General features: G+C 36.4%; 1 protein-coding gene and 1 long non-coding RNA gene across 9 annotated transcripts in view; both read left to right on the top strand.

Moving 5' to 3' along the window:
- Window positions 1–16,099, top strand: part of LOC141539450 (uncharacterized) — a 93,364-nt gene extending 77,265 nt beyond the window's left edge. For both annotated transcript variants that reach the window (XR_012481302.1, XR_012481301.1), the window contains 2 exons: window positions 3,833–4,073; window positions 15,453–16,099. This is a non-coding gene — a long non-coding RNA (uncharacterized LOC141539450). The remainder of the gene's footprint in view (window positions 1–3,832; window positions 4,074–15,452) is intronic.
- Window positions 1–26,526, top strand: part of LOC141539447 (olfactory receptor 6N1) — a 248,797-nt gene that overhangs the window by 180,673 nt on the left and 41,598 nt on the right. The window lies entirely within an intron of this gene.

Below are 26,526 nucleotides of genomic sequence, written 5' to 3'. Positions count from 1 at the left end.
TTCTGGCAGTCCAATTATTCTTATATTTTCTCTTCTTGATCTGCTCTCCAGGTCTGTTTCACATTCTGTTCTATTTTTCTAGTCTTGTTTTGTTTTGTTATTTCTTGATTTCTTATAAATTCACTGGCTTCCCCCTTGCCAATTCTAATTTTCAAAGAATTATTTCTTCTTCAAGACTTGGTATCTCCTTTTCTATCTGGTTAATTTTTTTTTATAATCATTGTTTTTCTTAGACAGTTTTTATTTTTTTATTTTTAGCTTTTTTTAGTTTTTCTCAATCTTTCTCATTTTTTTGAGTTCTATAAATTATTTTAAGGTAGAAGAAACTTTTTTTTTTTAATTTTATTTTAGTGTCCTCTGAAAATGAATCCCAATCTTCCCTATTCCTATAGAAAGTTTCTATGATTGTTTCTTTCTTCTTTGGTAGTCCTTCCTTCCTTCCTTCTTTCCTTCCTTCCTTCCTTCCTTCCTTCCTTCCTTCCTTCCTTCCTTCCTTCCTTCCTTCCTTCCTTCCTTCCTTCTTTCCTTCCTTCCTTCCTTCCTTCCTTCCTTCCTTCCTTCCTTCCTTCCTTCCTTCCTTCCTTCCTTCCTTCCTTCCTTCCTTCCTTCCTTCCTTCCTTCCTTCCTTCCTTCCTTCCCTTCTTACCTCTTTCATTTCTTCCTTTATTTTTTCATTTTTCTTGAAAAGTATTAGTGTAAGCATTCTAATTTTGGAGTTGGGGATGTTGATGACTTTAGCTTCACTTCAACTTTCCTTTCTGAGCTGGAACCCTAAACCAAAAGTTCCATTCTCCTGAAAATGTTTGTAGCCAGCAGGTCCCTGACACACTGCTTCTGCACTCACTCAATATGCTGGTTCCTTTTCGCCCAGATTCTGGGGCTGGCATACCTAATGGAAGTTCTCTCAGTCTTCCCAGACTCAGATGACCACTCCCATTCTACTCCCCACTCTACACTAACCAGGATGTGAAAGTTTCTGTGGTTCCAGCTAAGGCTCTATCCAAATCCAGTTAGCCTCATGGGTCCCTACTTGATGTTTTAGTGGAGCTAATGAGGAGATGTTTGTACTTCACATTTGTTAATCCCAGGCCTGGGGATCTTTTTTAGGACTTTTTGAATTGTCCTAGGAAAACTCCTTTTCTGCCTTAAGTTTTCTTGATCTTTCACCACTCTATGTTTGCCCTGAGGTGCATATATGTTCTGTTTTATGGGATAAATCTGGAGAGCTAGAAATTTACTGATCTACCCTACCATCTTCTCAGAAGATAGTAGAGTAGTTTTCCATTCCTTTTCACTAGTACCTAGATTAAAGGAGAATAGAGTCAAGGCTGATATTAAAGTATTTTGAGATGCATAGAAGGAAAGAATAGGAGATTCAGAGCAGATAACCTTTATTTTCTTTTTTAATTATGAGGGAATATTTTCTGCTGAAAGGATGGCAATAGAGGTAGTTTAGGAGGCTTACTAGGAAAAGAGATTTGGCTACCCTTAAGAAGAAAGAGGAAAAAATACAATTAAGAAGAAATAGAAGGATTTTCTTTCTACTGTGAGGGTTTAGGTGAGATTAGAGGACACATTTGAGGTGAACCCACTTAGCAAAATTGGGGACTTTCTTCTAAGGTTATTCAGTAACTCTTGAAGATGCCCTAGAGGCATTTAGGTAAGCATTGGATTGTGTATTGGGGCTAAAGTCAGGAAGACTTGAGTTCCAATATCACCTCAGGCACTTAATTATGTAAACAGGAGAAAGCTTTTTTTTTTTTTTTTTTTTTTTTTTGGTCAAAGTTTCCTTCTGATGAATCAATCCTTGGTATAATGCAGGGTCAGTGGAGAGGAGACAAAAAAACAAACAAACAAACTAGTTTTTGGTTTAACTATTTTCTGAAGTTGCATTAATTAACTCCAATTTGATTTCCTTTATAGCCTGCTATGTTATTTTCCTTAGTTTTTTATTACCATATTATCTTAAGGAACAGTAATCCTAGTTTCATAAGAGTGTCCATACCTGTGTTAACAGGGAGAGGGAAATTTCAATGTGAAAACTGCCTCCACTGAAACAAATGAGTAACCTGTTTGTAATTTCTAATCTTAAAGAGTGACTCAGGGTCATAGAGTCAATGTGTATCAGAAACAAGTCTTTCTAACTTGCCTTTCAGACTTGCCTTCTAATTTGCATCTTTTTGATGTATTATCTTAATCAACAAGTACTTATTAAGCACTTTGTATATCAGAGATGGTGTATTGGGCATAGAGGAAAACAAGAGTAAAATATTCCCTACCCTTGAGGAATTTATATTCTAATTGAAAAGAAAGAACGTGTGTGTGTGTGTGTGTGTGTGTGTGAATGTGTGTACACACCTACAGGTATACATTTATAAGGTACTTACAAGATGATTTTGAGGGAAGGACATTACCATTTGGAAGTATCAAGAGAGGTTTCTGGTAGAGATTTGGGTTTGAGCTGAGCCTTAAAGAAACTTAAGGATACTGAGAGACAAAAGGAAGAAATGGTATGGTAGTAGTGGATTTGAGTAGGGAAATAATATATTCAGACCTTCTTTAAGGAAAGCAATTAGGTGATGGACAGATTGTAATAGAGGGAGATTTGATTCAGGGAGACTAATTGGGAAGATATCATGACAACTTCTATGGGAAATAATTAGAACCTAAAATAGAATGGTGGCTACCCTAATGAGAGGGCGAAGATATGAACTATATCAAGGTAGGGATAGGTTAGAAATGATGAGATGTGGCAAAATATTGAATATGTGTGATGAATTAGAGTGATGAATAGGGAATATCATTGAGCTTGTTGGGGCACTAAAAGGATGAAGATGCTCTCAAAAGAAACAAAGAAGTTAGGAAGAAGAGAGGTGGGTTTGAAGGAAAAGATGATGAGTTTTTGCTTTCAAACTTGTTGAGTTTGTGATGCTTGTGGAAAATCCAATTTGAAAAGTCCAATAGGAATTTATTGAAACAGGTTTAAATTCAAGAGAGATACTAAGGATGAATATATAGATCAGGAAATTTCTTTTTAAATCCATTGTAACTATTAAATTAGGTGACTAAATGAGAGAGTGTAGAGAATGATGAGGGACTTCAGGAGAAAGTATTAGGATGCACTCATAGTTTTGTGAGTAGGTAGGATTTGGATGATGATCTAGCAAAAACAAAATAAAAATGAATGGTCACTAATAATAGTGTCACAAAGCAGTGCCACACAAAAAGAAAAGAAACAACATCTAGAAAAGGAGAATGATCTGTTAGGACATACACCCCTTTCCCATGTTGGGCCCTGGATAGCTGGCCATACACCCCTCTCTCCTTTTTCACTTGTGCAATTACACTTGGGAAATTGAATTTAAAATTAAAACTTTAAACCTTGAAGCTCTGACTCTCCTTCATATACCATTGCAAGACAATGAAGGATAGAAAAGAAAAACAGTATCCAGTTGCTTGCTTGCCTCTCTGACTTCATTTCTGTCCAAAAACTACCCTGGGAATAGAATTATTATCAAGGACAAAGACACCAAGTTATGCTATCTAGCATTTCTCCCCTATCTGACAGGGCCTGAGTCATAAGCCCAGGTTGTTAATGTCAAGTTAACTCCTCTCTCTTTGCTTCTCTCTTTCAAGTAAATATAATAATAGCTCAAAAATTAATTTCATTCTTGGTTCTGTGTTCTGCTTTCAAACTCTATATACATTCTGTGCTTTGGTTTCGCTGTACCGAATGCTTTGGAAACATTTCCATTTCGGTCAGCTAGCTTAAACTCTCCATATTAAAGAGCAAAATCTATCTCTACTCACCTCAGTTTCTCTATTATTACAGATCTACAATGTTCAGGGTCAATGATGACCCTGAAAAGTGATCAACAATACTTCAGAGAGCTCAAAAAGAATGATCATTGGAGAAAAAAAAAACAATCTAATTGGAAACTAAAAATTCACTGTTGATTTTGGAAAAAGCAGTTTCAAATGGCCATAATGTAAGATGAAAAGTACACGAGAAGAGAGGCAGTAGAAAAATTCATGATCCTTCTTTCTTCAGCTTTAGAGACTCCCCCATTCTGGTGAGTAGTGATACCCTGCTCTTTCCAAGACTTGTTTTTCAATGGTACATTTTATTCTGTTGTCCAGTTACTTTGAGGATGGAGAATGAGCAGATTTTTAAATTCAGACTAGAGGGCTAAGATAGGCAGAAGGATAAAGTGAGAAACAAGGAATAACAGGTGGGTGACTATGAAGATAGTGCCTATTCTGCATAGTCAGAACATATTATTGTGGAATAATCAGGAGCTGAGATATAAGCTTCTTGTTTATAATTGTCCAATTCTTTCTTGTATTACAATTTATATATATATTTATTTATTGGCAGTGCCACATGGTAAATTGTGAGACTCTAAGTAGGAAGATCTGAGCTCATATATTGCCTTGGACACAAGCTGTATGATCTTTAGGAAGTTTTTCATTTTTATCTTTTAAATATATTTTAATATTTATTTTATCACTTGTAAAATGAAAATTGTTTTTGGGAGAATCAAATTCTATAATTATATAAAAGGTTTTGTAAACCTTAAAGCATTATATGTGTAAGAAAGGATTGTCTAATCAGGGACCAGGCCTTAAAGCAGGATCAATATTCTCCCTTTGGTTCCCATTCACTTGGAGACTTGGTGGGTGTATTTCTGGGCATGTATGATGGAGAGGCTTCTCCTGTCACTTCAGAACACTTTAAGAAATTCTCTGTGTGTTTTCTATAATGTGGCACTGTAACGTGCTCTCCTGGCAGTTACAATTACTAGTCTGTCCTAGACCCACCAGAGCACCTTTGACCACTGTCCTTTGCAGTGTGAGCTCTACCCGGCTCGCCTCCTCTGAGGCCTTCTAAGGTCTCTGGCCACAATCTCTTGAATCTATAGCTTAATAACCGGTAGCGCACTCAAGAACAACCACGTGTAATCTTAAAAGCCTTTATTATACCTACTCACATAATGCCCTGACTGATGCCCTGACTTGTTGGTTCCCGGGTGAACACCTGGTCAGAAGACCCACGTGTTCACTACCAAAACCCTTACCTCTTTTGGCTACCCATCTTGGCTTGGCCACCCAGGCTAGGGAGCCAGGGTCAAGAGCACGAGGTTAAAGAGAGCGGTTGCTGCCTGCAGTGGGCTTACATAGGGCCTGTGAGGTCACACACACAGCCAATCAGCAAGAGAGTCACCCATTACAAAACTATCTCAATATGGCCAGGATCCCGCCCAAGGGCAGTCCTAATATCCACAGAAATTACTTCTGGGCCTCAATCTCCCGATGCACTGTGTCCGCCCATTTAAAGGGCCCTTACAATTCCCTTTCTCTTGTTTTGCGGGAACCGCACATCTCACCAAGCTAAACTTTTAGCACCAGCTATAGTTCACTTGATCCATGAGATGACAGAGTGTTATGCCCAAGGAGGAACAAAGCAGCAGATCAGTAAACAGAAGTATGACAATGAGAATCAGGCTCAACAGTGGCCCAAGTGTTCAACCCATTCATCAAAGTCATACTCGATATAATATGCCAAAGAGGTTGGATGCCAATGAGGTAGGATGTCAACACTGAGGTGGGAAGTCAACAAGGTAAAACATCACAATTCTAGTTAACAAATATTAGTAGGTAGGTTGTCACAATTCTAGTTACATTTATCACAGTTCTAGACCAATTCTAGTTTCTTACAATTTTCTGTTGCACTTTTCACACTCCTAGAACAATTCTAGCTTATCACAATTCTCTATTGCACTTTTCACAATTCTAGAACAATTCTAGTTTCACAGGTGCACATAAGCAAAGTCATGTCCAGTAACATTGTCTCAATAACAACGGCAGGTGGGTGCGTTGGTTTTTCACCCACTAATTTAAAAGCATAGTCCTTCAATAGAAAGCATAGGGCAAAGCCTCTTCCCAGGCCACCATATGGCAAGTGGCCACGGGAGAAGCAAGCAGGCCCATTGTCCATTTACAGTCTTTATATTGCGTATCACCCAAAACAGTCCATTTCAGCTGCAACATTGGAACTGTGTCTGGTGTCTCTGGTGTCACGGTCAGGAGGGGCATCGCTGCCATCAGCGTCTGAAGGGCTGCGGACATCTGGCTGGTCTCTCTGGACTGTTGTCTGGTCCTTCTCTTGGATCCCCAGGTTACAAATGTCTCTGGTGGGGATGAACTCTGCTGCTGGATCTGCACCTAGGAAGGAATGTCCCCGGGGCCCAACTTGGGCCTTTCCAAATGCCATCCAGGCCTTTCCACATCACAGTGGAAACAAAGTGGTTGTCAAAAAGATTAACAAGTCAGACAAAAGTCAGTCTGTCACTTAGCTGCACTTTCTGTGTATGCCCGAAGTGCATTGCTAAGGTAAAATGCAAAGAATTTAAAAATGTAAAACCAAAATAATTTAAAAGTGTAAAACCAAAATAGATTAAAAATATAAAACCAAAATAACTTTAAAATGTAAAATCAAAATACTTTGAAGATGTAAAATCAAAAGTGTTTAAAAATGTAAAATCAAAATTTAAAATTGTAAGCAATCACATATCTCAAAATTCCCTTCTCTTGTTTAGAAGAGATCTTGGGGATAGTCTGTGCAGTAATGACTTTACTAGAACACTCTGGCTATATCCCTGAATTCTTTTGCCTAAAAATCAAAGTTTGAGTTTCTGATACCGAATTGTACTCCAGGAGTGTGAATCAATAAATCTGATATTTTCCTCCTGGGTCAAAGATCACACACTGTCTATTTATTCTAGTGATTAAAACAGCAATTTTCCGGGGGCGGAGCCAAGATGGCGGAGAAGAAACACACTACTCAGTGAACGTCCTCACTCCCTCACAACCAATTAGATAAATTAAGTCTCAAAATTAGCTCAGGACTGATAGATACCACAAGGACTGGAAGCACGACTTACCAGCTGAAGAGAATCTGGAGTTTCAACAGGAAAGGTCAGTTCTCAGGGGAGGAATAAGAAAGACCAGCACAGACGGTGGGGTAGGGGCACACTGCGCCCATTGCGCTGGGAGGGGCTCTGGGATCAGAGAAGCCACTGAGGTAAAGGAATCTGGCACAGGCTGTTAGCTCTTCTCTGCTAATTATTTAGCAGTTCAGAAGAGAAAGCCAAAATATTTTAAAACTCAGATTAGATTTCCCTCCCCCCACCCTGGGGGTGACTCGGCAGACTCGGCACCAGGGGGTGTGGCCTCAGCTACCTCCTGAGAATAGTTAAGAGACTGACAAGTGGGTGGATACGGCCCAAGGCAACACACACAGCCTAGCTTAGCTGGAGGGAGTGGAACTCAGCTCCAGGAAGTCCCAGAGAAGCGGAACCTTTGAACTAGGGACCGCGGTTTCTGGCAGACACTTCCAGTTTGAGCGCAGGGGCTTCTCACGTCACCTGCTGCAGACATCCACTCCCCACCCGGACACATAGGCTGAGCTTCTTGCTGTCTTCACTATTCTACGCCCTCAAAGCACAGCAGTGCTAATCACCTCTGAGGCACTTCCAGGGAGGGGGTGGGGAACTCTCTCCCAGAGCTCTCTCTTAGCGCGGGCGCAGGGGCCGCTGCATCCATCCGGTCTGGGAGGAAGCTGGTAAAGAAGTAAATAATTTCCTACCCCAGGGACAGACCCCAAAACATTTTTTAAGTATGAGCAAAAAAGCTAGAAAAACTATAGATTCCTTCTATACAGAGAAAGAGCGGGTACCCAACCCCGAGGAAGTTAACAGCAAAGATTCAGAAGATAACAACCTAAAGGGGAACGATTCCTGCCCCCCATCACATAACTCTCTCCTAGAAGAAGCTCTTAAGAAATTGAGGGAGATCGAAGAAAAATGGGGCAAGGAAAGGGAAGTTATGATAGAGAATAACAACGTCCTGAAATTGGAGTTGGAAAAAATAAAGAATTCACAGGAGATGCAGGGAAACAAAATTAGTGAATTAGAAAAGGTTAAAAAAACACAGGAAAGTAGGATTTCTGAATTGGAAAAGATAAAAAAGTCTCAAGAAAATAGAATTTCTGAATTGGAAAAAGAAAATAATTCTCAAAAAAAAAAAATTAGGGAAATGGAAAAAAATTCAATAGAGCAAAATAATTCATTTAAAAACGAAATTGGACATTTACAAAAAGAACTAAAAACTGTGAAAGAAGAAAATAACTCCTTAAAAGTCAGGATGGAACAAATAGAAATGAATGATTCACAGAGAACCCAAGAATCAGTCAAACAAAACAAAAAAAATGAGAAGCTGGAGAACAACGTCAAATACTTACTGGGAAAATCTATAGACCTGGAAAATAGATCTAGGAGAGATAATCTGCGGATTATTGGACTTCCAGAAAACTATGACCAAAAAAAGAGCCTAGATTCTATTTTACAGGAAATTATCAAAGAGAACTGTCCAGAGATAATAGAAACAGAAGGGAAAGTAGATGTGGAAAGAATTCATCGAACTCCTTCTGAAATAGACCCTAAAAAAAGAACACCACGGAATATTGTGGCTAAGCTGCAGAATTACCACACAAAGGAGAAAATCCTGCAAGCAGCTAGAAAAAAACAATTTAAATACCAAGGTGCCACAATAAGGGTCACCCAAGATCTGGCTGCCTCCACATTAAAAGATAGAAGGGCCTGGAACCTGATATTCCGTAAGGCAAAAGATCAAGGACTGCAACCAAGAATGAACTACCCAGCTAAGTTTAGCATCTTTTTCCACGGAAGAAGATGGTCATTCAATGAAACAGAGGAATTCTATATGTTTCTAAGAAAAAAACCAGACTTAAACAAAAAATTTGATCTACATCCACAAGACTGAAGAGAAACAGAAAAAGGTACACAGAACCCTTGAGAACTGTAACTCTGTTGTGGCTATATAAAAAATACTCAAGGATAATTTGATTTTACTGATATAAAAGAAAAAAAGGGGGGTGTAGTAAAGGGAAGGAGGTCGGTTCAGAAAAAGGGGAAGGAGTGATAAAAAGAGGGAAACTACATCCCAGGAAGAGACATAGAAAATACACCATATCTGAGGGAACTTAGTGAGGGGGAGAATCATTGTGTGAATCTTACTCTCATCAGAAGAGGCTCAAAGAGTAAATAATTAACATATTTGTTTTTCAGAGAATTTTCTCTCACATTAAAAGGGGGGAGAGGAAAAGGGAAAAGGAAAAGGGGAATAAGTGAAGGGATTTGGAGGGAGGGGGGAGGGATCCTAAAAAAAAAAAAAAAAAAAGAGGGAGGGTTGCGCGTCACAAGGGGGGTCTGTAAATTAAATATCGGGGAGGGGGATCAGGGGGGTCAAGGGAAAAAAGCATAATCTGGGGATAATACGATGGCAGGAAATACAGAATTAGTAATTTTAACGGTAAATGTAAATGGGATGAACGATCCCATCAAACGGAGACGGATAGTAGATTGGATCAAAAAGCAGAACCCTACAATATGTTGCCTACAGGAAACACACTTAAAGCAGGGAGATACATACAGAGTAAAGGTAAAAGGTTGGAACAGAGCCTATTATGCTTCAGGTAAAGCCAAAAAAGCAGGGGTAGCTATCCTTATCTCAGATCAAGCAAAAGCAGAAGTAGATCTCGTTAAAAAAGATAAGGAAGGAAACTATATCCTGCTGAAAGGTAGCATAAATAATGAAGCCATATCAATACTAAACATATATGCACCAAGTGGTATAGCATCTAACTTTCTAAAGGAAAAGTTAAGAGAACTGCAAGAAGAAATAGACAGTAAAACTATAATAGTGGGAGATCTCAACCTTGCACTCTCAGATTTAGACAAATCAAACCACAAAACAAACAAGAAAGAAATTAAAAAAGTAAATAGAACATTAGAAAAACTAGGTATGATAGACCTTTGGAGAAAACTGAATGGCAATAGGAAGGAATATACTTTCTTCTCAGCAGTTCATGGATCCTATACAAAAATTGACCATATACTAGGACATAAAGATCTCAAAATTAAATGTAGGAAGGCAGAAATAATAAATGCCTTCTTCTCAGATCACAATGCAATAAAAGCTACATTCAGTAAAAAGTTAGGGGTAAATAGACCAAAAAGTAATTGGAAACTGAATAATCTCATCTTAAAGAATGACTGGGTGAAAGAGCAAATTATAGAAACAATTAACAATTTCACCCAAGATAATGATAATGATGAGACATCATATCAAAATCTTTGGGATGCAGCTAAAGCGGTAATAAGGGGAAATTTTATATCTTTAGAGGCTTATTTGAAGAAAATTGAGAAAGAGAAGATTAACGAATTGGGCTTACAACTTAAAAGGCTAGAAAAAGACCAAATTATAAACCCCCAACCAAAAATTAAACTCGAAATACAAAAATTAAAAGGAGAAATCAATAAAATTGAAAGTAAAAAAACTATTGAATTAATAAATAAAACCAAGAGTTGGTTTTATGAAAAAGCCAATAAAATAGATAAACCTTTGGTAAATTTGATCAAAAAAAAGAAAGAGGAAAATCAAATTGATAGTCTTACAAATGAAAAGGGGGATCTTTCCACCAATGAAGAGGAAATTAGAGAAATAATAAGGAGTTACTTTGCCCAACTTTATGCCAATAAATTTGATAACTTAAGTGAAATGGATGACTTCCTCCAAAAATATAGGCTCCCTAGATTAACAGAGGAGGAGATAAATTGCTTAAATAGTCCCATTTCAGAAAAAGAAATAGAACAAGCTATTAATCAACTCCCCAAGAAAAAATCCCCAGGGCCAGATGGATTCACATGTGAATTCTACCAAACATTTAAAGAACAATTAGCCCCAATGTTATATAAATTATTTGAAAAAATAGGGGATGAAGGAGTCCTACCAAATTCCTTTTATGACACAGACATGGTACTGATACCTAAACCTGGTAGATCGAAAACTGAGAAAGAAAATTATAGACCAATCTCCTTAATGAATATTGATGCTAAAATCTTAAATAAGATATTAGCAAAAAGACTTCAGAAAATCATCTCCAAGATAATACACTATGATCAAGTAGGATTTATTCCAGGAATGCAGGGCTGGTTTAATATTAGGAAAACTATTAATATAATTGACCATATTAATAATCAAATTAATAAGAACCATATGATCATCTCAATAGATGCAGAAAAAGCATTTGACAAAATCCAACATCCATTCCTACTAAAAACTCTTGAGAGTATAGGAATAAATGGATTATTCCTTAGAATAATCAGGAGTATATATTTAAGACCGTCAGTAAGCATAATATGCAATAGAAATAAACTGCAACCTTTCCCAGTAAGATCAGGAGTGAAACAAGGTTGCCCACTATCACCATTACTATTCAATATAGTACTAGAAACGCTAGCCTCGGCAATAAGAGCCGAGAAAGAGATTCAAGGAATTAGAGTAGGAAATGAGGAAATTAAACTATCACTTTTTGCAGATGACATGATGGTATACTTAGAGAACCCCAAAGACTCTGCTAAAAAGCTACTAGAAATAATTCAAAATTTCAGCAAAGTGGCAGGATACAAAATAAATCCACATAAATCCTCGGCATTTTTATATATCACTAACAAAATGCAACAGCAAGAGATACAAAGAGAAATTCCATTCCAAACAAATGTTGATAGTATAAAATATTTGGGAATCCATCTACCAAAGAAAAGTCAGGAATTATATGAGAAAAATTACAAAACACTTGCCACAAAAATAAAATCAGATTTAAATAATTGGAAAGACATTCAGTGCTCTTGGATAGGCCGAGCGAATATAATAAAGATGACAATACTCCCCAAACTAATCTATTTATTTAGTGCTATACCAATCAGACTCCCAAGAAACTATTTTAATGACCTAGAAAAAATAACAACAAAATTCATATGGAAGAATAAAAGGTCAAGAATTGCAAGGGAACTAATGAAAAAAAACTCAGAGGAAGGTGGTCTAAGTGTACCTGATCTAAAGCTATATTATATAGCAGCAGTCACCAAAACCATTTGGTATTGGCTAAGAAATAGACCGGTAGATCAGTGGAACAGATTAGATACAAAGGACAAAAAAGGGTACATCTATAGCAATCTAATCTTTGACAAACCCAAAGATTCCAACATTAGGGATAAAAATTCATTATTCGGAAAAAACTGTTGGGAAAACTGGAAATTAGTATGGCAGAAATTAGATATGGATCCACACTTAACACCATATACCAAGATAAGATCAAAATGGGTCCATGATTTAGGCATAAAGAGGGAGATAATAAATAGATTAGAGGAACAGAGGATAATCTACCTCTCAGACTTGTGGAGGAGGAAGGAATTTATGACCAGAGGAGAACTAGAGATCATTATTGATCACAAAATAGAAGATTTTGATTACATCAAACTAAAAAGTTTCTGTACAAATAATACTAATGCAAACAAGATTAGAAGGGAAGTAACAAATTGGGAAAATATTTTTAAAAACAAAGGTTCTGACAAAGGTCTCATTTCCAAAATATATAGAGAACTGACCATAATTTATAAGAAACCAAACCATTCTCCAATTGATAAATGGTCAAAGGATATGAACAGACAATTCTCAGTGGAAGAAATTGAAACTATATCCACTCACATGAAAGAGTGTTCCAAATCACTACTGATCAGAGAAATGCAAATTAAGACCACTCTGAGATACCACTACACACCTGTCAGATTGGCTAAGATGACAGGAACAAATAATGACAAATGTTGGAGGGGATGTGGGGAAACTGGGACACTAATACATTGCTGGTGGAGTTGTGAAAGAATCCAGCCATTCTGGAGAGCAATCTGGAATTATGCCCAAAAAGTTATCAAACTGTGCATACCCTTTGACCCAGCAGCGCTACTACTGGGATTATATCCCAAAGAAATACTAAAGAGCGGAAAGAGACATATATGTGCCAAAATGTTTGTGGCAGCTCTTTTTGTTGTAGCTAGAAACTGGAAGATGAATGGATGTCCATCAGTTGGAGAATGGTTGGGTAAATTGTGGTATATGAAAGTTATGGAATATTATTGCTCAGTAAGAAATGACCAGCAGGAGGAATACAGAGAGGGTTGGAGAGACTTAAATCAACTGATGCTGAGTGAAATGAGCAGAACCAGAAGATCACTGTATACTTCAACAACGATACTATATGAGGATGTATTCTGATGGAAGTGGAAATCTTCAACATAAAGAAGATCCAACTCACTTCCAGTTGATCAATGATGGACAGAGGTAGATACACCCAGAGAAGAAACACTGGGAGGGGAATGTAAATTGTTAGCACTAATATCTGTCTGCCCAGGTTGCATGTACCTTCGGATTCTAATGTTTATTGTGCAACAAGAAAATGATATTCACACACATGTATTGTACTTAGACTATATTGTAACACATGTAAAATGTATGGTATTGCCTGTCGTCGGGGGGAGGGAATAGGGGAGGGGGGGTAATTTGGAAAAATGAATACAAGGGATAATATTATAAAATATATATATATATATATAATAAAAAAAAATTAAAAAAAAAAAAAAAAAAAAAAAAAAAAAAAACAGCAATTTTCCAACCCATTCTAGACATAGACACTGTTTTATAAGTACCCGTGGGGGGTTGGGAAATCAAGCTCACCTGTGGAAGTGGAAAATCCACGAGGTAAGAAAAGAGGAGTTTCAACTCTCCAAAGACGATCCTAGCAGTTTTACAAGTATAAAACTCCACTCTCTCTAACTGCAAGGTCTTGTCCCTGTAAGGTTTCTTAGAAATTAACTCAACTGTATTTTTAAAACTTTTCTGATTATACTCAATACCCCACAATTCCTTTTTGCCTTGGGGCATAAAGCCCACTCCTGTCCTTTGAAATGAAGACACAGGAGTTTTGAATGGATTAATGGGCAGTGCTGATGATATTATAGTCCTTCCTTTTCCTCCTCCCCCTTCTCCCTTGGCCCAAGAAGGTGAGGCAGAGGGAAGAAGAATTGGAAAATCCCCCAAAGGCTGATTCCAAATCAAACCTGAGCTTTGCACATAAAAAGAACTAAACTTCTTCTCAATGGAAGAGTAATGGATAAATTCCTTAAAACAACAATGCAGGAGGTAAACCAACAAAATGCTAAGAAGAATTTCTACAACTTTAGTCCATGTGGTTCGTTTATTTCCTTCCTTAGTTTCAGCCACTGGTTTGAACTTTTCCTGTTCTATCTGTAGTAACCTAGCTTTTTCTTCTTTCTCTATCTCCATCTGTAGTTTAACCTGCAATTCTAGCAACTCTTGCTGTGGCATTTTATACTCTATACTGTCATACATACGCATTAGCTCTAGGTTGCTCCCTCTCCGAGCTATATCTAATAGGTGTGGGGATAGCCTTTGTGGAGCTTGATTACAAGCTTCCTGCTGTTCTTCAGTGGTGATCTTTGTTAAAAGATCTTCCATCTGGCTCTTTAACCTCTTGATATAAGCATTATGTTCAGCTGTGTCCTTGAGTCTGATCCCAGATTTACCTGGGTCCATATTGCTTCTCTGTCTTCCCTCTTAAGTGGCGTTTCTACCGGATCTTTCAGAATCTTAATTCTGAATATTAAATATTTTTAAAACCTGATAATTCCTGATGCGTCCACCACGTTGGGCGCCATTTGTAACGTGCTCTCCTGGCAGTTACAATTACTAGTCTGTCCTAGACCCACCAGAGCACCTTTGACCACTGTCCTTTGCAGTGTGAGCTCTACCCGGCTCGCCTCCTCTGAGGCCTTCTAAGGTCTCTGGCCACAATCTCTTGAATCTATAGCTTAATAACCGGTAGCGCACTCAAGAACAACCACGTGTAATCTTAAAAGCCTTTATTATACCTACTCACATAATGCCCTGACTGATGCCCTGACTTGTTGGTTCCCGGGTGAACACCTGGTCAGAAGACCCACGTGTTCACTACCAAAACCCTTACCTCTTTTGGCTACCCATCTTGGCTTGGCCACCCAGGCTAGGGAGCCAGGGTCAAGAGCACGAGGTTAAAGAGAGCGGTTGCTGCCTGCAGTGGGCTTACATAGGGCCTGTGAGGTCACACACACAGCCAATCAGCGAGAGAGTCACCCATTACAAAACTATCTCAATATGGCCAGGATCCCGCCCAAGGGCAGTCCTAATATCCACAGAAATTACTTCTGGGCCTCAATCTCCCGATGCACTGTGTCCGCCCATTTAAAGGGCCCTTACATGGCACAAAAGTTACTTAATTGGTAAGAACTTAAATGTGTTTGCACAATTTTTGAGCAATCTTTTACTTTATTTCCTAATGGTTTCCCAAGACAATAGCCTGATTTAAGTCCCTAGAGCAGCAGTACAAATTGTTTTGTCTCTGTAACTGACCTTCATATATATGTTCATGAATGCATGTTATCTCTGTTCATGGTGTGTTTCTACTTTCCTGATTTTAGGTGGATGATATAACAATGTGGGGGTGAGCAGTGAAACAGAGAAATCCAAGAAATTTGAGCATGGACAGCTAGAGTTCTGAAACTTGTGAAAGTAGTAGACAAGCCTCTTGAGGAGACTACACAGCAGCCCCGAAGAGTGATTAGCTTGACCTTCCCAGGAAAAAACAAGTCATGGTCCTGCGGTACTCAGAAGTAAACTTTGTGAAAACTCTGTGTAGGTAGAAAAATTCTCCCAAAAACCAGAAAATGCACACACACACACACACACACACACACACACACACACACACACACACCATGGAATACATTTTGCAGGAAGCACTAAATATTACCTCAAGGATGAAGTAATTGTGTACAAAGGACAGTATGCCTTCTGATATGAGAGGAATTTACTATACCTTTTTAGTGTGTATTCTTCTGTAAAAGTTGATTGATATTAACTGATTAATTGATATTGGGGAGATACAGATTGTAAATTATATTGGGAAGTATCTTTGTGTATGCTCTTGAATGGTAGTATTAAAAGGCATTGTATTGAAAGCAAAGACTCTTGGGTTAGCTCTAGAACCCTTAGAGGAGATATAATATCTGCCTTCTGGTGAACGTCTTCACATGTAAAAATGAGAATAAAAATATTTTCAATTATTGTTTTTTGTTTTTGTTTGTTTTGCTTTGTTTTGTTTTTGCTGAAGCAATTGGGGTTAACTGACTTGCCTAGGGTCATACAGCTAAGAAGTGTTAAGTGTCTGAAGACAGATTTGAACTCAGATGCTCCTGACTTCAGGGCTGATACTCTATCCACTGAACCATCTTACTGTTCCATTAATTATTCTTATATATTTTTGAGTAGTAAAGTTCTTAGGGACAGAGATTTTCATTTTCATTTTGTTTTGTATCCTCAACATTTAGCATAGTGATTTTGAGAATAGCAAGTCCTAAATAATGATTATGATAAATACAGAGAAGAATGGTTTAACTTATTTAAAATCATGAAAACTGAAGTAAGCAGAACTGGGAAAACAATATACAGATGAGTATAATGATGCAAATGAGAAGAAAAACAGCAATGAAATAATCAAAACCAAATCCTATGAAAATATAATGAACAAGCTTAGTCCCAAAGAGGAGATATTAGAAGATACATCTATGATATTATTTTGCAGATATAGGGCTCATGAATGTGGAATGCTGAGTACAATAACAAACATTTTGGTATTTTGGTTAGTTTTGACAAATTATTTTTGCCCTCTTTGTTTTTCTTGGAATGGGACATTGGCAAAGAAAGAAAGGAGGGATACTTTGGAAAGTTTAGATAATAGAAGAAGAAATGATATCAATAACATTTTACTTAAAATATTAGGTATTGAGTAAATGTTTATTGAATAATTAAATTTAATAGAGACAAATAATTTTGAAGAGTTCCAGCATATGTATGGGTCTTAGAAGTTGATTTTTTTAAAACTTTTGAGTCCCTAGTCTTCTGCCACATTGGCATTTAGGGAAATAGAACACTCAAAGAGAGAGAGAGAGACAGACAAAGGGAGGGAAGAGAAGAGGAGGGGAAAGATGTAGAAAGAGAGGGAAACAGAGAGACAGAAAGTGAGAGAGGCTGAGACAAAGGAAGAGACAGACAGGCAGAAAGAGAAGTGGAGATAGAGACAAATAGAGACAGATACACACACACACACACACACACACACACACACACACACAGATGGATGAGGATTTGAGCTACAAATTTTCTTCCAGTAGAGTTCATCTGAAAGCTGAGGAAGAGCTCCCTCTCCTGGTTTTTGTATCAACAACAGCTAGCACACGACCTTCCACACAAAAGGCATTTAATAAAATGTTGAATCAATTTGTATTGAATTTAAAATTATTTACTTTGAATTTATTGTTAATACAATATAATATAACTTTATGACTAATAAGGCTTAAAATGAATTTGTATAGCAGCTTATTATTTTTCCTCTCTGTTGCCCTTTGTTCTTGGCTGATTCATCTCTGAATCTGCATGTGCTTTTCATTTCATATTAGAGATAATATCTATCTTGGATAGTGTAGTGAACCTAGAAAAAGGAAGATCTTGGTTTGTGTTCCTCCTCAAACACATGGCATCTGTATGTTTCTGGGCAAGTCAGTCAAAAATTAGCAGTAAATGTTTATTACATTCAACCATTGGACTTTGAAGTCTCAGTTTCCTCATTTGTAAAAATGAAAAAAAAAATAACACCATGCAATTTAGTGAGTTGTTATGAGGATCAAATGAGATAATCTATGCAAAAGGCTTTGTAAACCTTACAATTCTATGTGAATATTAGCAATTATTATATACTCACAATCATTGTTTTGATTCCCATCCAGCTTCTGCTCTTTATTCTTTCTTCATTTAAGTCGTCCCAAAGTCATTTATTATTCCTTATATTTATCATTTTAATTGTTATTGTTGCATTCCATTACAAGCATATACTATAGTTTATTCAAGCATTCACCATCTGTTGGACATTTAGGGTGCAACTGGTTATTTGAAATTACAAATAATGTAGCCATATACATTTAAATAGAGAGTTCTTTTTCCCCTCCTTTATGAAAATATATTTAGAGCATATTTCTAATGGCAGAATTATTGAGTCAAAGAATATGCTTATTTTTATGACAAGTTATGCATTATTCTTAAAAAGGAGTCACCATTTTGAGTGCCTATCCATAGACCTACATTTATTGAGTATGATCATTATTAATTTTTTTTGCCAAATTGTTGGGGGTAAATACTATCTCAAAGTTATTTTAATTATCTTTTCTTTGAGTATTAATGAGTCTGAATATTTTTGCAGGAGTTTATATATATATATATATATATATGTATATATGTATATATGTATATATATGTATATATATATCCTGAGATCAAAATTCATTTATGAGAGACTCTTTATTGGTGGTAATCCATTCCCCACAAGATAGCTTGAAAATGGTAAGATAAAGAGTTCCATTTCTCTTCAGGTTTCAAGCCACCTTATGTACTTCTGGCTTCCAGATTAAAAAAAAAAAAAGATGAATAAAGTCAACTCTGCCTCAGGTTGCTGAAAGAAGACTCTGGGAGGGCATGAGAATATATGGTAGTTTCTGTCATGTCCTTATCCTTAGCTTCCTACACTAAAAACTTGGAGAACTTCCCTTGAGTGAGATCTTGGGCTCTTTGTTATTTATTTGAATAAATGAGTTTCTTGGCTAAATGCTGTGTGTTCATTGCAGAACTGATATTTGGTGGGAAGGAAGTCATGCCTTGAATATGAAGCTTAGTGTCATTTTTTACTCCAAATGAAACAGCAATTAAAAGATAATGAATCTGAAAATCACATCTCCTAGACATCTCCTAATTTTTAACTATGTCCAAAGGGCTAATAAACTGTGCATGCCAATTGATCCAGCAGTGTCTGTACTAGGTGTATATTCTAAAGAGATCATAAAAGAGGAAAAAAAGGATTCACATGTACCAAAAATGTTTGTAGCAGCTGCTTTTTATAGTGGTAAGGAACTGGAAAGTGAGTGGATACCTATCAGTTGGGGGATGCTAAATAAGTTATGGTATAAGAATTTAATGGAACATTATTGTTCTATAAGAAATGATAAATGAGCTGATTTCAGAAAAGGCTAGAAAGACTCACATGAACTGCTGCTAAATGAAGTGAGTTGAATGAAGAAAGCATTATACACAGTAACATGTGATAATCAACTTTTTTATGGACTTACCTCTTTTCAACATTGAGGCAATTCAAGGGAATTCCAATAGATGGACGTGGCCCTCTTCAACAATGAGATGAACCAAATCAGTTCCAATAGAGCAGTGATGAACTGAACCAGCTACACCTAGCGGGAGAACTCTGGGAGATGACTATGAACCACTGCATGGAATTCCCAATCCCTCTAATTTTGTCCACCTGCATTTTGCATTTCTTTCACAGGCTAATTGTACACTATTTCAAAATCCGATTATTTGTATAAAGCAAAGCAACTGTTTGGACATGTATACTTATATTTAATTTATATTTTAATATATTGAACATGTATTAGTTAACTTGCCATCTGGGGGGAGGAAGGAGGGAAAAAATAGAACAAAAGGTTTGGTTTTTGTCAATGTTGTGAAATTACCCATGCATATATCTGATAAATAAAAACTATTAATTAAAACAAACAAACAAACAAACAAAAACATATTCAGTTCTACCCTGATGCTTATTAGCTACATCATCAAAGGCAAGTAATTTGATTTATGTGAACTACTGTTTCTTCATCTGTACAATGAGGATAATATCTATGCACACCTCTCATAGGGATTTTAAGATGCTCAACTGTTTTAGTAGATGTAAATTTCTAAGCAAATAATACATTGCTAAATTTCAATTTTTATTCTTGTTCTTGCCATTATATTTCCTAACATGCATTGCCTATCCAATAATTCCCACATTAATAAATCCTCTCACTGACAATTAGACCCAGACTTCCTTGCTGACCTCCTACATCATGCATTTTCATTGAAATTCATCTTACATAGTTGCTAAAATAGTTCCATTCAGACAACATTTTCATCCTTTTGTTTTCCTATCTACAGCTCCTTGTTGTGGACCAAATCCCCAAATAGGTTATATAGCAAAGTTAATTTTCCTACTTCAAGACCAGTAGTACTCTATCTACTACCCTATGCTAAATGGAAAGCATGGATATTACCTTCTTAAGAGTAATGTTCAGAAACTCAATTTGATCTGTTCATCAAGGGGTATTAAGTGTCTGGAGGACTGATGCACACTAACCAATGTCACAAGAATGATCTCCTTATACCAGAATTTCAAGTTATTCACTTATACTGAAAAAATTTATAAAAAGGTTGGATATCTATTTATCAAGAATGTATTGTGTATTCAAGGACAGTTTCCTAGGAGGAAACTGAATTAAGGTCAGGAGGTTGATGGGTAGGTCATCAAGCTGTGATAACATGATGAGTACATCTTTACTATAGGGATATACTTACCCAGTAGACCTGACATTCATGGTACCCAGAGTATCATTTTTATGGACAGATGTGGAAAAAGATGAACACATTCTTACATTTTATTAATTTAGCCAAGACTTATTTAACATTTGCTTTACTTAGTGTACTATGCTTGGAATTGTAAATGATAGAAAGTGAAACATGGCCTATTTGCTCACTAAGGGTACAATGCCCTTTCTGGAACAAAGTAGTTTCTTTTACCTCAGATGTTCACACAGTGTGATAGCTGAGAAGATTGTTTTTGTAATTGTTGCAAAGTCACATACTAAGTATCTGACACTGGTTTTAAGTGCAAAGAGTTGAGTCTTACTGACTCCAAATCTGTTGCTCTATACATTGTGTTTACTAATATTGAGCTTGAAGTTAATGAAAACCCATAGATCCTTTTCATATAAATATCTATTTATTTATATCTCCTCTATCTTGTGACAGTTTTTAACTCAAGTGCAGAATGTTACTTTTAATTCTATTACAATACATTTTTAAAAAGCAGCACAGCTCCTTGGTATCCAGAAGACTTGAGTTGCAGGTTTGCTATTATATATATATATATATATATATATATATATATATCAGCTGGCTGACAAATCACTTAATATCTCAGTGCACCAGGTAACTCTCTAATATTTTAAGTAATAGATGAGTATTTGATTTGCTTCTCTATAAGTGGAGGAAGTTTTCACAATAGGAGTTTTCCCTACACTGATGAAATCACACCTCTAGATTGAAAACATTCTTCTAAAATGTTATTCTTTACTGACATCACTGTACCATCACCCAAATTATCTATTTCTTCCAGTTTGACATAATCCAAAAATTTAAGTAAGGATTCTTTGTGACTCCTTTCTGAGGAGTTCTGAACTTATTTTTTGCAAACCTGTAATAAAGCCAATGAAAGGTTAAAAAATGTGATAAATATGCCTTCTGCATCTTCATCCAAATTGTATATAAAAAGTGTTGAGTGAAATACAGACTAATAATACAGGCCTGAATGCATAAAATAAGAGATTGACTATGATTCATTAATTCTGGTCAGTTAGTCAACTGATCTCCAAAATGGTTTCCTGTCTTGCTGCTTTTTTTCTATTCTCTGCCTCTAATCTATTTTACATATAATGCTAGATTAATCTTCCTAAACTGTGGATTCTAAATCACAGTGATATAGTAACTCAGACAAAATTTTCATCCTCTTATTTTCCTATTTAAAACTTCTTGTGGATAAAATCCCAAAGAGTACAGTAAATTCAACTTTCTTATTTCAAATCCCTGTAATACTCTATCTACTATCCTACATTGTTTCCCTTTCATGTTTAATAACTTCTACCAACTCTTTGGTGCTTGTAAAATGAAGTACAAACTCTACAGTTTGGTATTTAAAGCAATTATATATGACTCCACTTAAAAATTGTTCTCAATACATATTGCACTTGGGAAGAAGTTTAAACATGCTTTAGTAAAATTTATAGCTATACAAGAATCTGCTATGTAATATAAAATTAAATGGGCATGCACCTTTGGGCTGAAGATTTTGAAGGAAGGAGGGAAGAGAATGATATTTCTAAAGTCTAATGCAGTAAGTAGCATTTTGCTTTCTAAAAAATTAGTGCTGGATTTAGGAGTCACGAAAGCTACCCTTTTGACATTCTATGTCTTTGTGACCTTGCAATCTTTGAACCTCAGTCTCTCTATGTATAAAATGGAATAATAGTTGTACTACTTGTCTCACAGAGTTATCTTAAGGACTGAATAAGACACCACAGGAAGTATTCCAGTGAATCAAATAGACTTCCAAAACAGGAATTTTGGGGAAAATAAGAATACAAATCACACAGAATGAGAAAGTATGGAAAGAAGGAAGGAGAAAAAGAAGGAAGGAAAGAAGAAAGGAGGGGAAAAGGAAGGAAATAAGCATTAACATCAACTATGTTCCAGACATTCTACTAAGAGCTTTATAAATATTATAATACCATTTGAACCTCTCAATCACTCTGGAAAGCAGATTCTATCATTACCACACTTTACTGAGGCAGAGGGATATTAAATGATTTTCTTAGGATTGCAATTACTAAGTGTCTGAGGCTAGATTTGAACTCATGTCTTCCTGGACTCTAAGCACAGTGAACTATTTACTATGCCATCTACCTACCTCCAGTGAGAGGAGGGTAGGAGAATTGTGATCTATTTTGAAGGGGGTTCCCACAGGGGTGAAAACATGAATACATCAAACATTAAATTAGTTCTGCATTTGCAGAACCATTTGCAGTTTGCAGTCCAACAAAAAAAGTCTTTCTCTTCTTTGTCCCCTTAATGATCAGTCTTTTCTTTTATACTTTGATTTCCTCATCTGAAAAACCCTAGATCAGTCTCTCTGCTTATCAAAATCTTATACTTCCTTGAGGCACTCTGGTAGAGCACAAAGTCTAGAAAACTGCTCTCAGTGTTTACAGAGTCTTGAGGTCAAATCTTGCTTGTTAGACATGTGGCTTTGAATTAATTTAGCCTCTCAGTGCCCAGACAACTCTGAGACTATATATGGAAGAACAGGTACTGAATTTATTGGTAGAGGAAGGTTTTTATAGGCAATTCTCCCATATCAATAAAATGACAAGTGTGGTCCAACATTCCAAGTCCTCCATAATGAAAAATCTCAACAATTCTCTAAAAATCAACTTCTATGCTTTCCTTAATATTCAGATCAAGGACTAACTCCTCTATAAAGTTTTCCTTTTCTATTCATTCTCCTTAGAACATGTAACATATATGACATATTGCCTATGTGGCCTCTTGTAATAACTCAACTGGATTATAGACCCTCACCATTTTATGAGGCCTTCATGGCCACTTAATAGAGGAGAGACTATAAAAACAGAGGGAGACATTTCATGTTCTCCAGGGCTTGTTTGCTTAGGTCTCTTTTAAATGAGTTGTCATGTTATGTATATGTATTGGGCACCAATGACTAAGAAAGCAGTGTCCCACTTTCTTGGCCCTACTATTGTTGTTTGATGCAATAGAAAAAGATTCAGGGATGAGATGACTCAATGCAGTACTTTGAGACATCTAGAGTGGCAATGAGAAGAACTAATGAAATGATGGTGGTAGGAAAATTTCATTTTATGCATATGGTGAGAAATTGTCAGATTGAAATTGTTTTACTTCTTTCATTTTTAGGTATCTTCATTATCCCTATCTACATTAGGCACAGACCTATCCCAAAGAAAGGAACACATTTTGTACTTACCCTTGGGATGGCTGAGTGCCATGATGGATAGAGTTTTGGACCTTGAGTTCAAATCAAGTCTCAAATATTTTTTAGTCTTTTACCAAGTGACTTTGACAAAGTAACTTAACTTCTCTTTGTCTTAATTTCTTCATTTGCAAAATGGGAATAATTATGACATCTAAGTCTTAGAATTGTGAAGCTAAAATGAGATATTTGCAAAACACTTTGCAAAATTTTTAGCACTACATAGATACTAATTACTCTTATTAAGCTACCATAATTCTCATAATCCCTATGACACACACATCCTCAAGGCATAAACTAAGTTAACAAAACAGATAGACAGAAATTTAGATGTGAGTTGGGGAAGAGACATCAAGAGGATGGTAAAGTGGGGAATAAGAAAGAGGATTAGAGATAGGAGGGTGAGTCTAATAAAGATGTCTTAGGGAGAGCATCATGAAATAGGATAAGGAAGGAGAAAGGTGCAATCTTGGTTGGGATGAGAAGGAAAGGAGAATGGCTTGCTTGAAGGCCTTTATTTGGGAGCAAGGATAGCACATGGAGGACTCAATAGTGTGAGTGATATTTGGAAAAGGAGAGTCCCATGAAACATGTATGCTTAGCTAGAACATTACGTTTAAGAGAAAATAATTGGTGAGAACCATGAAATAGAGAGAAAAAATGTGTTGGAGACAGGAGGGTGAAGCCAGAAAGGTGAAAGTGGTGAAGTTTCAATGGGGGTGGGACTAAAGGTAGAGGTGGATATGGGGAGAGAACCAATGCACTAGACTCAACAGAGGAAAGGTGGTCTATGATTCCAAAATTCCCTTCTTGGAAATGATGCTTACCAAGCTCTGGAGAGCCTTGTCTCTACTCTATTTTTACACTCATTCCCTAGGGTTTTCTCTTGTGTTTGTGTATCCCTATGTGACCCAAGGGAGTCAAATTAGACTCAGAGGATTTTTATCAGTAGTTTATTTGAATTGGAGAAGGGAAAAGGTTTTTAGCCAGAGCCTAGATGCAGAATGTACAAGCAACATGAGACAATGCAAAGATGAATAATGGCACATGGGTTAGTATGTGGGTTCTGTATCTCAGAATAATCCTGAAAAAGTAAGGATGCAGGATTGGAGGACAGAAAGCAGAAAACAAAGCAAAGAGCAGGAAGCAGGAAATATAGAGAAGATGTTCAAGAGGCAAGACTGGGAATCAGAAAGCAGATTATAGCATAGTTTAAAAAATAGAAAGAATTGGCTAGAGAACAATTGCATTTAGTTGAGAACTCTTTGGAGGACCAGCCTCAGATAAAACTTTGAAAGAGGAATAGGAGAGATAGTAGCAGTATAGTGAAAATGGGAGTCAGAATGAATGAGAGTCAGGCTCTACCAATAACTTGTAGATTCACATTGTAACTATGGGCAATTTTCTTTTCTCTGGGTCCCACATTCCACATCAGTAACGTGGGAAAGAATTTGTTGATGTCTAGTTTTATTAAGGTCAAAATCATTTCATGTTAGATGTAGAGATCTTATATACATTCTAGTATAACTCTCCTCCCATTTTACAGAGGATGCAATTACTTTTCAGAGAGGTTAGGAGATTTAACAAAAGTCACCATGGTAACTAGTAGAAGAGGCTTTGTTTAAGTTTGTCTGATACACAGATCATTGTTCTTCCCATAGTAGATCCCCTATTTTGCTTGCAAATAAGGTCAAGTTTGATACTATATATCATGGTTGATAGAGAGTGAGTTGGAAACTGGATGCTAAACCAAGCCATCCATTTGGTCATCTTTATTATTATTATTATTATTATTTATTATTATTATTATTATTATTAACATATGCTTATGATAAGTGAAGGAAAGGAAGAATTAAAAATGAAGGGTATTGAATGAAAAACCCATAGAGCCTCAAATCATAAAGACACATTTCTTGAACTGTGTGATACTGGGCAAATCAGTTTTCCTCTCCAAGACTTAGTTTTCCCACCTTTAAATAGGAATAGGTATATTATCTATCTCACTTAGAAATACAAGCTGCTATTACTGTGGCAGAGAAAAAATAATGGTACCATGGAACAGACATGGATAATTGAGAGGAAGATTTGGTTTAGAATGAATGTCAATGGGTTCTATTTAGTGAAAGTTGAACTTGAAAATTCATGGAATGTTGGATTAAAAATATAAATCAGCAAGTATTTGTGAACATATTAGAGAGTTTGTTATTTTGGTCTTAAGCTAGGGTAAGAAGTAAAGCTAGATATAAGATGATATCAGTGCTGATTTTATGACTCATGCATAGTTTTTATTCTCCTTCACCCATTGACAGTGGTGACCAGTTACTTATAACCATGGTATTTGCCTCTTTGTAACTTTGATGGAATTAAACTAATTGTCACAACAGAACATAGAAACATAGCAGAATACCTAGAAAAAGTAGCTTGAAATGTGAAAAGGGATCTTTATTTGGATTTAAAGGATCTGAATTTCAATCCTGACTCTATAATTTACTACCTATGTGATCAGAAGTGATCAGTCACTTCATCATTCTGATTTTCTTTCTCTTCATCTGCAAAGTAATGGAGTTGGTCTAGATAACTAATGGGATCCAAGTTCTATGCTCTCATCCTATAACTAGAGTGTCAGTATCAAGTAAGAGCTAAAGAAAGGGAAGAGGAAAGAGTGGAATTATCTTTTCATGACATACAGAATACCCACTCTTGTCTAACATGAACCACTAGTATGTAATGTAACTCACAAATCATTCCATGACACTGGACAAGTCATTTAACTTCTT

This window comes from Sminthopsis crassicaudata, chromosome 4 (assembly GCF_048593235.1).
Source record: "Sminthopsis crassicaudata isolate SCR6 chromosome 4, ASM4859323v1, whole genome shotgun sequence".
Classification (NCBI taxonomy): Eukaryota; Metazoa; Chordata; class Mammalia; order Dasyuromorphia; family Dasyuridae; genus Sminthopsis; species Sminthopsis crassicaudata.
Note: the sequence above shows the minus strand (reverse complement) of the source record. Positions and strands in the feature narration are given on the sequence as shown.